The sequence below is a fragment of the Papio anubis genome, chromosome 10 (assembly GCF_008728515.1).
Source record: "Papio anubis isolate 15944 chromosome 10, Panubis1.0, whole genome shotgun sequence".
Classification (NCBI taxonomy): Eukaryota; Metazoa; Chordata; class Mammalia; order Primates; family Cercopithecidae; genus Papio; species Papio anubis.
The window spans coordinates 85,580,313-85,590,234 of NC_044985.1; the positions used below are offsets into that span (position 1 = coordinate 85,580,313).

The 9,922-nt window shown below is 39.5% G+C and overlaps 1 protein-coding gene across 5 annotated transcripts in view; it reads right to left on the reverse strand.

The window, feature by feature from the left end:
* ALS2 (alsin Rho guanine nucleotide exchange factor ALS2) overlaps nucleotides 1-8,970 on the reverse strand; it is an 82,926-nt gene extending 73,956 nt beyond the window's left edge. For 2 of the 5 annotated variants that reach the window (XM_021923880.2, XM_009182790.4), the window contains exon 1: nucleotides 7,765-8,633. The gene's annotated coding sequence lies outside the window, so the exon portion shown is untranslated. Of the gene's footprint in view, nucleotides 1-7,764; nucleotides 8,635-8,661 lie in introns of those variants that run through there. The other 3 variants (XM_009182791.4, XM_009182792.3, XM_009182795.4) reach the window with 3 other exon arrangements.
* Nucleotides 8,971-9,922: the final 952 nt, after the last annotated feature.

Here is a 9,922-nt window from a genome sequence, read left to right on the forward strand (position 1 = left end):
GAGCTACAACCATCTACAGGTCTACAATACCTTAACCAGAAATCTACAGCTCTGAAAATTAAGTTTTTTCAATAATGCCTTTGGTGGCAAAACCTAATCTGACCTGAATTCATCTGACAGCAAAATCTGACCTGAACTAATACGAGGTTATTTATCACTTTTATCCCTTTAGTGTGAATATTCATACATTGTGTTGTAGAAATATCAATATGAATATAATAAGGCAGCACTACAGATCCTATAGGAAGTGTTATATAATATATGGCTTATGCATCTTATTCTAAAGAACAAAATGTAAATCTGAATTCCAAAATGCATCTTGCCCCAAGGGTTTTGAATAAAGGACCAGGAATCTATATTCAAAAACAACTACTATCATTTTTTAGTAGAAGTCTCAAAACTTTTAACTATTTTATACTTAACTTGGTTTCTTTTATGTACTTTGAACATTTATTAACTATTTTAAACTTAACTTGGTTTCTTTTATGTACTTTGAACATTTATTTCATTTTAGAGAGTACACTGGAGAGTTGCATTGCTTCCAGTGGGACAGTCCACTGATGCTTTCATGCTTTTTTTGTTTTGTTTTTTTTGTTTCTTCTTCATTTTTGAGACAGTCTTGCACTGTCGCCCAGGCTGGAGTGCAATGGCGCTATCTCAGCTCACTTCAACCTTCGCCTCCGGGGTTCACATGATTCTCCTGCCTCAGTCTCCCGAGTAGCTGGTGGCGCACACCACCACACTTGGATAATTTTTTGTATTTTTAGTAGAGACGGGGTTTCACTATGTTGCCCAGATGGTCTTGAACTCCTGACCTTGTGATTTGCCCACCTTAGCCTCCCAAAGTGGTGGGATTACAGGTGTGAGCCAATGCAACTGGCCAATGATCTATTTTAATGACGATGATTTACATTTGTTTCAAAAGTTTTAAGCCAATTTTATGGTGAACACTCATGGAGCACCAAAATGATTTTTTGCAAGGAATATCCAGCCTGCAAATACTCAGTCGACTCATCTTTTCAATGGAGGAAGGAAGCCTGGATTCTTAAGTTTCATACAATGCTGCTAATTTGGTGAAGAAGAGGTGAATAAATGAGAGATGCTCTGGAGGCAGAGCAACTAGTACTCGGTGATTAGACAAAGGTGGGGGATCAAGGAGAAGGAGGTATCAGAAATGTTGTCTGGTTCTGCCTCAAACAGCTGTGTGTTGGTGGCTCCATTTCCTGAAATGGGCAAGAGTGAGGGAGATGGGACTCTGAAGCCAAGATAAGATTCTGGTAGGATAAAATTTATTTTTAAGTTCAAGATGTCTGTGAGAAACCCAAGAGTACATATCAAGTAAGCAGTTAGAATATATGAGCATGGAATTCAAGAGAAAAATCTCAGCTGCTGCTAAACTTGGGAGGGCGTATGGATAATGTTTAAAAACAAGACAATGGATAATGCCATTGGGGTATATGGAAAGACAAAGGAAAGCACAGGGTCAAGCTTTAACGAGCTCCTGCTCCTGGAAGTTGGATAGGATGAGGACTGGACAAAGAAGACTGAGATTGAGAAGTGGTCTGCTATGGGCACATGAAAACAAAGGAAAGCACTTCAGGGAGGACGTCAATTAGGTCAAGGCAGCTGGGGTCTTGTAAGAGAACTAAAGTGTCCATTGGATTTGCCAACACAGGTAACTGCTGAGCATGGCCACAACCTCAGTGGTTTGTTTGGGCACTGAAAACCAGATTGAAGTACGCTGAATATAAATGGGAGGTGACAATGTGGAAATATCTTTATTTTCAATGGGTGATCCTTTTGAAAAATGTTGAAATGGCAAACAAAGAAATGGAGTGGCAGCTGGAGGGGAATGTGAAAATGAAGGGTTTTCTTTAGCTGGGGGGACAAGAGGAAGCTGAACATGTCTGCACGACAAAGACTGTGATCCTGGATAGAAGGATGATGAGGACAGTGGGCAGAGCCAAAGTCCTAGACAATGTGAAGGAGGATGCCATCCAGAATACATGTGGAGGGATGTTTGTTTGTTTGTTTGTTTGTTTTCCATAAGAAGAAAGGTCTACGTTTTTGAAAGAAGCGAGATCACAGGTACTGATATAAGCAGAATTATAAATTTTGTGGTGGGAGGATAAGGGTTCCATATGATGGTACCTGTAAATGACGAGGACTTCACAGTATGCATGTTGTATAGTCTAATTTCCCTCCTGGCTCTACTCATTCTGTTTCTTTATTTTATCCCACCCTGCTATACATTTTTGTAAGCTGCTTTAAATCCTTTTGGGAACAAGGCAGGATATAAATAAAAATTTTAAATGTGGTACAGAAATGTGTTGAGTCTATTATCCCAAATGCAAAGAGAAAGTTAAGTCATGCAGGATCCTACATATTCATCTCTACTAAACTATTTTCTGGATAAAGTCTTTTTGGCTTAAATCGGTGAAAGGTAAATTTGTGAGTCATAAGTATAATAACTTTCAAATGCTTAAATTTCAACCACTGAAACCACACGCATTTTTTTTCATCTACTATGTTCCAGGTACTATGCTAGTCTGAAATCTCCATGAGAGCAGAGTGACAAATATCGTATTCTCTAGTACATCCCAGCAGCTTAGTTCTGACGTATAACAGGTACTCAATAAATATCTGTAAATACATGAGTTTCTGCCCTTAAGAAATTTCCATACTAATATGTTCTCTTTCTCACTAGAATAATGGCTCTCTATAGAGTTACACAGTACCTTAAGGCATAAGAAAGCTAATTTACACTAGCAAAGCTGGGCCTTCCTAGTCTTATTCTCCTGTCTCAAATACTGGTTTAAAATAGTAAAACAACAGTAATAATTGTAGTTATAAGAGTAATGTCAATCAGTGATTAGAATGACAAGACATTCAGATAGAAAGGCAATAAAAATAATAGGGGAGTAAACTGTATCATAATGCCCTGAACGGAATATAGACATAGAGTGACCGGTGACTTGGATACAAAATTACCATAGATTTCATGTAGCCATTAACACTTCCTTTTAAAAGTCTGAGTTGGGTACATTTTATTACAATGTAGTAGAGTGACAAGAGATTTGGATACAAAATTACCATCAATTTCATATAGCCATTAACACCTCCTTTTTAAAATCTGAGTTGGTTACATATTATTACAATGTAGTAAACCAGAGTTTATACTTTGAATGCAGTAAACAATAACAGAGTCTGGTATTTTACACATGGTAAATGCTTAATAAATAATTTGCTTTTAGAGGCTAGGTCAACATTTACAAGTGGATTATGGTAACCTTTGACTCAAACACCTGACTTACAAATAATCTATACACCAACAACAACTGCTACTTCCTGGATACCCTGCCACTGAAGCCTTCACCAACCACTGTGGAAGGTTGAGGAAAACTCGCCTTGCACTGAAGCCTTGGCCAACCAACCACCAAGAAGGCCACTTGGAACCCCACACCTCTCAGCCTTAACTGCTGCACAGAAAGCATTGCCTGATACCAGTAGGGGAGCCAATGAGCCTTTAAATCTTGACTCAGAGTGAGGGAATTCAGTAAATTAAGGCATTGGATATATTCAGTAGACTGGCCTAGAAAGCTACTTATTAGTTATAATTTTGTTACTAATAGGATATGCACTAAGTCACTGATTCAAAATATATTTTAAGCTCCTGGAGGTCAGAGACTACGACTTATTCATTGGTATACTCTTGTACCCATAATAATCATTCTGAACAAGCTGGTTACATTTAAGCGAGTGCCTGAGTGAAAGATACAGCCCCCTGATTTTCAGTTCCAATCCACAGACTTCCACGCTATAGATTTCTAGTGCCTGTAATAAAATTCAGTATCAGATACAAAAGAAAAAACTGTCTTCTCCTAATAGAAACTCTATATAATTTGCTAAAGGTATATCCTAACAATGAAATTACTTTTATCTCATGTCACTTTAAAAAGGGTTAAACAACTCAGAGAAGTGTTCCTTTCTCCCTTTCTCCTTATACACAGACAGCTTTTGGTGCAATGAGAAACAGGAAGATTTTACAGTCCTTTTTTAATGCCTTGCTAATTTCATGCTGAAACTTACTGAAACTACACTCTCTTGGTTATGAGGATCCTCTAAACGGGAAATTATCCACGGTGGAGGGGGTGAAAGTGTGTAAACATGGTACAATAATTTCCCAGTAATGCCCACTTAGCTCTTTTTTGTACCCACTCTATATTATTAAACACATTTTTCAGGATTATTAAATAATAATCCCACGATGCATTGTGATGAATATTATAATACTAACAACTGAATTTCAAATTCCCAGGTACTGCTACTATTTGTGCCTGTTATTGCATGGTACAGTGAATGTCCTGGTAAGTCCTGATACAAACTACTTATTCTCTTAATATTTGCAACTACTCTCTTATTAAAATGGCCACAATTTTTTAAAGGCAATATTAGATTTACAGTTCAAAGTATGATGACTTCTTTTACTAACTGATAACACTTGGTGCTTAGGATCATTCAGGGGCCACATAACCAAACAGGAAATATACACACTAAAAAATATCACTCTGGTGATACAAGTTTCACTTACTTCAATAGTAAGTAAAAGTAGCAGGTATTCTTTATTAGAAATGAAAATATTGTTTAACTCACAAGTTTAGATACTGAGGTTACATTAGGGATCAGCTACTAAATGTTTTATTCATTAGTCAACAATTTAAAAAACTGTCATCAGGTTACTTAGTAATATCTACAGAGACAATTATTTTCTTTGAGCAATAACTAGGATACTTGCACTCAAGGTATAAACTCAAGGTAACTACATTGTAGTAAAATGTAACCAAGCTAAGCTTTGTAAAGTGTTAATGTTAATACTACACAAATCTGTAGTAATTTTGTATCTGAGTCACTCTATGTCCAAATTCCTTTCAGGGCCTTATTATACAACTTGCTCCCCTATACTTCCAGAGTTCATGATTGGTATATGCCTACATTTCCCAGGCATCTCTAGAATGTTAATGCCCCTGCAGGCTTCATGTCCTGAAGAAAGCATTTTCCCAGGAGCACAAACAGCAAAGCAAAACTGACCAAATAATTGGTCTGTCTCCTCTCCTTAGAAAGGCTTTACACAGTGGAGCTGCACTGGCACATTCCTTTCTTATTGCAGGGAGAGAAGAGTTATTTTTCCACAGTCTCCTAATTTGAGGGTACAAAGTAAAATAAAGCAAGCATATTGGGAAACAGCCCTGATTATAAATAAAAATGTTAAAGTGCTAGTTTCACAAACTATCTTAACTATACATAAAACCGTAAAAATAAATAACAAATATATGTACTCATCATCCAGTTTTAACACATATTAATATATTTTCATATTGGCTTCCGCTCTTTCTTTAAAATACAAGAAAAAATAAGTAACAGAGGTGAAGAAGCTCCACTCAGAATTAGTTACTATTTCTAAAGTTAATGTATCCCATTCCCACATTTTTATATTTACTTTTATGTACTTTCATTAGATATACACATATCAATAAATAATGCATGCTATTATGTTGCTTTTAAAGTGTACATAAATGCGTCTTACTGTACAAATCCTTTAGCATTTTGCTTTTTTCATCTAGTATTACATACTTGAGATGTATATATGTTGGTAAGTATAGATCTAGCTCATTCATTTTTATGAGAAGATAGTACTGAATTGCATGAATAAACCAGTTTATCCATTTCCCTACTAATCTTTACAGTTGGATTGCTCTACTTTATTGCTCTTTTAAAGAGCTGCTATAATCATCCTTGTTACATGTTTGCTAAGGCAATTGCCCCAAGTTACTTAAGATCTTGGCTCGACAAAAATTTAGGCTGTGGAAGAAAAAAAAATCCTGGAGTGAATGTTAGCCCACCCGAATGCTATTATTGGGTCTAAACCACTCCCTTCCTAACAGGGAGGCCATGTGAACTGAAGAACTGTGTGATGACTCAAAAGAAAAATATTTAAAATGTGATAATTAAGGGAAACATGAGATGATCAATTTGTGGAATTAATGAGACGAAAGCTGATCTTCTCTCTGGGCATAATTCATTAGCAGCTAAGCAAACCTCTGCCAACAAACCCCAGTCTTTTTCTCATAGGTGTTGAGAAAACCGTAAATTTTCTTCAAATTTAAAAGAAATATACAATAGCTCCAAAAACTACTATCTCACCAATTTAAATATTTTTCCCTCTACCCACCTGGATCAATCAGTTCAGCTACATGCAGGCAAACATCAAGACACAAGCTATAAGCTAAAGAAAGTACCATCACATATACAGAGGAATAAGAGATAGGGAAAGGAAAATTAAATGCAATACTAAAAAGAAGCCAGAAATTGTTGCTATTTTATTGGTGATTAACTAACATTTTCTTAAGGACTGACACCCTACAAAACAGAGTACTTTCTTATTACTGATAACAAAATTGTTTGGGCATCAATGAAGGGTTAAGAGACAAAAATCTGTTAAAATTCTATCAGGAAAATTCATATCCCGAATACACTTGAAATACGTGGTAGATTTAATTCCACCAAGTTATAAAAAGAGCTAAATGATTTAAAAGTCACATATCCTCACAGCATGCCTCTGAGTGAGAAAGGTACCTCACGCACCCAAAGCAGGCCTTCTTTTACACAAGCTTAAAAATCACCACTCTGCCTTTCTTCCTAGTTTTTCAACTCATACTTTACCTAGTCTCACATTAATACATAATTGTAGATTTTTACAAGTCAGTCACATTTTTGAGATTATGATTAGAATGGACCCAGCAGCTACTGCTTTAAACCCACATTTTTCATGAAAAGGTAGGAGATACCACCTAATTACAAAAACACTACATCAAGACTCATTGAAGTTCTTAGCATACCCTTTGTCTTTAACAGTCAAAGTGCCCAAAGTAAGTGTTTCAAATGACAGCCCAAATTCTGAAAAACTGAAATTTGGAGAGAAGGGATTCCTGTTTATATTGTATACATTTAAAAAATAAATGGCTCACATAATGCCACTCAAGTTTTGTTCTTTTTCCCAGAATTACCTGTTTGGTATTTCATTTTTCTGGATCATTTTCAAATTTTAACACTGTTAAACAGTTTTGACGTTTTCTTGCTATAATTATGAATTTTAAATCTGCCAATACTGGTCATAGTTTAGAAGCTAATAAACTCGAACCAAGTATGGATTCTGTCAGTATCTTTTTCACATTAAAATGTCCTTATGGAATACCAAAATTACTACGGAACAACTTGAAATCATATTTTATAGCTACTTCCTTAAAATATTCAGTTCCCTTCCCCATCACTTAGGAAAAGAGTCAGTTTGGATCATGATGTAGTGGGAGGAATTAATTATAAAAATAGCTAATATGTATTGAATACTTACCATAAAACAGGCACTGTAATAAATATGATACATGAACCATTACATGTAAAGGTACTGTCATCAGGAAAACATTGTTATCCCCAATTTAGAGACAAGAGAACTGAGGCAGAGAGATTAAATAACTTGCCCAAAGTCAAAGATGTTAATGGATGTGACTCTGAGCATGTTCAGATGCAAAGCCTAGAATCTTAACCACTATGTTTATGTTATTAAGGTCAAAACACTGCAGTTTACTGCAAAAACAAATTTTTCACTGCTTTAAATTATTCATTAACTCAAAGGTCAAGCGGTCACTCCAAATCATATGATAAATGGGGGGAAAATGTAGGACTAATAGGTTTGCTGAAGTTTCGTACCTGCTCAGAATAAACATATCACACAATTTTATTCCGTACAGCCAAATATAAGGGTAACTGAGTAAAGATCTTCATTTGGGTACAGCAGTCAGTTCCTTCTCCACCCTAAACCAGAAAGAAAGCACTGTACTCGGATATGCCACTTCAACAAGAGTGTTTTTCCTCTTCCACAATCAAAGCCCTAAGCAATAGTACGATTCTACCCGTCTACTGTTGCCTGTCTTCAAAGCAGTCCTGTTACCCGAGGACCAACACCAGCGTCAAGGACCTGTGTTATTTTCCTGGCTTCGCTTCTCAAAATAACTTATCTTCTCCTCTTCATAAATCACTTGATACGCTCAAAGACTTGCCTAAACTACTAATTCTTATTATCAAAGCCATTTTCTTTCTCCGTAACCGCCTTTTCAAGCAACCCTTGGTCCACTCTTCAACGCGATTTGCACCCTGTGGCAAGGCCGCCAGGGACAATCAGCTGGGTTCCCGGCCACGGACCGCAGTTTATCAGCTCAGCGACTAGTGTGGGCATTCAACAAATTCTCATGAATGAATAGCTGGAAGGCAGCGTGGGTGGAGGCGGGAAGAGGGGGGCTGAAGGAATTTCACGCGGCTGAGACCACTGCAGCGGAGCCCAGTCTGGGGAGGGAGAGACCGTGGCAAGTGGGAGAATCTGGGGCCGAGGCAGGGGCCGCCTCGGGTGCTGCTGGACCGGCAGGCACAGTCGATCGCACGCAGAGCCGGGAAGATGCGGGCGCCGTCTCCGCAGGCCCCCGCAGCGAGCTCTCGGGCCTCGACCACAGCCTCTGCCTAGCTCCCTGTCCCCGGTCTTCCGCATACAAGGGGTCGCAGCCGATAAGCCCTCCTTAGCCAATAGCCAACCCGGGACCCGCGCTCGCTCACCTGAAGCTCCACCGGCAGCACTACGCTCTGCATCCGGCGCGATCCTGGCAACCCCGTGGGTCCACGGGATCAGCTGATTCATGGAGGGCGGGGCCTCCGAACAGGGCGGGACTGCAGGGCGACTAGCGAAGGTAAACGCGGGCGCGGAGGGGCTCTTGGAATCCGAGCTCCTGGGAATTGCTCTTGGGAGACTGTCGACGGCGTGTGTTGGGGGACAAAATTACTGAGAATGCGTTAGGCACTGCAGGCTACGTACTTGGGAGCACAGCCCCTCCCTTAGGTTAGGGTGGAGCTATCAGTCCTGGGCTGTGCTTTGACGATGACGTAGAATAGAGTCGTCCAAGCCTAGCTACCCGAGCGCTTCCATGGTAACAGGCGGTGGTGAGAGTGGTTGGGAGCAGCAGTCGTTTGTTACCACCTCAAACTGCAAGGGCCGGAAGTATGCAAGTAAAAAGGCTGAAATATTTTCAAACTGCCTTTATGGACTGTACCCTAACGGTGGTCGCTGTTCCCGCCCCCGCGAATGACGTCATCGCCTCGCGGCCCCATTGTGCCATTGTATCCGCAATGTGTAAACTTACTGGTTAGTTGCAACCCCAAAAGATGGGGTGGGATAGGAGAAAATGAATTGGCTCTCCAATGATTCCCGTAGGACTCCCCAATATGCAATCAGTAAAATCAGTTTTCTTGTCCCGCGCAGTTTCATAACACTGTTTGTCGCAGCCACAGTCCCACCCCACCTAGCCTGCACTCCCAAGGCCTCCCATGATTTTATGATTTTCCAGAGCCGCCACTCACGTCGCACAGTGGGTGCAAACCTTCTGCTGCTAGGCATTGTGCCATCGCTGGACCTGCAAACCTGCAAATATTTAGACCATCAACGACAGATGTGTAGTAAGGTTCTGAAACTCCTGTATCATACTCACCAACACCCTCAAGTCAATTTCCTCCCTGATCCTTCGCCCACCTGCAAAACTGTTAGTCTGCAACAGTTCACCCAGCCTTGCTCACTCCTGGATCGGTGCAGAAAATCACACACCCCTGAGAATTGGAACCACTGCGAACCAAAAGTGTCCAACTTCGGTCGGGACTTCCACATACGACTACGCAATATTGCTGAGCCTAAAACAGTCACGTTTACACATTGCTACTCAGATTATCTCGTATTCCCCTCCCCTACTGTTCTCAGCCCTCACACTCTTCTAACCTCTTATTGAACTCTACTCACCCGCTTTGGTAAAAATAAAAATAAAAAACTTTG